Source organism: Hyperoodon ampullatus (genome assembly GCF_949752795.1).
Source record: "Hyperoodon ampullatus genome assembly, chromosome: 11".
Classification (NCBI taxonomy): Eukaryota; Metazoa; Chordata; class Mammalia; order Artiodactyla; family Ziphiidae; genus Hyperoodon; species Hyperoodon ampullatus.
The window spans coordinates 73,095,456-73,096,904 of record NC_136924.1 but is presented as its reverse complement, the minus strand read 5'-3'; positions in this window follow the sequence as shown (position 1 = coordinate 73,096,904).

Sequence of the window (1,449 nt, the reverse complement as noted above, 5' to 3'; positions counted from 1 at the left end):
GTCTGTGGATGTGTCAAGTCATCATCGGTCAAACCCCTTTAAAATTTTGCTTCGGATTTGTAACTTTAAATATATGAGTGCTGTGTTAAGAGCAGCTGTCCTATTAAAATGTGTCATTTAGCTAGATCACAGAGATCTTCCAGTCATATTGAACATATTTAAGATTTCAGGGACACAAGGAAATTAGATGAATGTGCATTTTTCCTCAAAATAAAAGTAACATTGTTTACATTGATGCTTCTTCCTGTCTGATCTTTGTGTTCAGGTGGTACTGTGCTTAAAGCATTCATCTGGAGCCACCCAGTGGAATAATAATCTCTAAGTAACAGGACCATAGTTAGTTAAGGCAGTGCGTCTAGGCTTTTCAGAAGCAACACTCTTGTCTTGCGTGATGTATCAACCATGGGTGGTAAGATCTAATTAAGCCTCATGTTGGAAGGTTGAGAGTGGCCCAGCTAAAAGAGTCACCGTCTCTTGTCTGTTTATGCCAGTGTCTACTAATGGTGTTTCTTTTTCTCTCTGTTGTGAGGACAAGAGGATCTGAATGCTGCCTTTCCAGCCATTGAATCTCTGGTACGTCTCTGAATCTTCCTCTGGGAAATAGTTATAAGTGCTTTTCTCTTTGTAGCTCTCGCAGGCATTTTTACATTTTACTTTATATCAAGGTATAGTATACACACAATAAAGTGAACAAATCTTAAGTATTCACTACCTGGATAGCAAGCACTGTCCAGATCAAGATATAGAGCATTTCCAGCACACCAGAACACCCCTTCATGTTACCCGCCTGGGGCGGCTGGAGTTGGAGCTCACCGACTTGCCAGAGCAGACTATATACATATACATCTCTTCCCAACTTAGTGCTCAGTGACATCAAGTTGGTAAGTTGAAATCCACCACACTGGGGGTATTTAAGTATTTACATCATAGAAATAGGCAAATTCTATAAAATCAGGGCTTTTTTCGGAGTGCTGGTTGTGAAACATTTACCAGTACACCACTGCCCTTCTCAGCAAATACCTCCCCAAAGGTAACCATTCTTCTGATATCTATGACCATAAATTTGTTTTACTCCTTCTTGAACTTTCTATAAATAGAAAGTAAAGTCTGCACTCTAGCTTCTTTCACTCAACATGTTGTCTGTGAGATTCATCTATATTGTTTTGTGTCACTTAAGTTTATTCTCATTGCTGTGTAGTATCCCATGCTATATGAATATATCACAGTGTATTTATCCATCCTCTTGTTGATGGGCATTGGGTTTGCTTCCAGTTTGGTGCTATTGTGAGCAAAGCTGCTATAAACATTCTTTTACGTCTTTCAGTACACATATGTACTCATTTCTAGAGACATGCAGGAGTGGAACTGCTTTGTATACATATACTGTAATTAGATTTCATAGAGTCTGTAGAGAAATTTTATAAGTGGCTATATTAATCTATACTCATA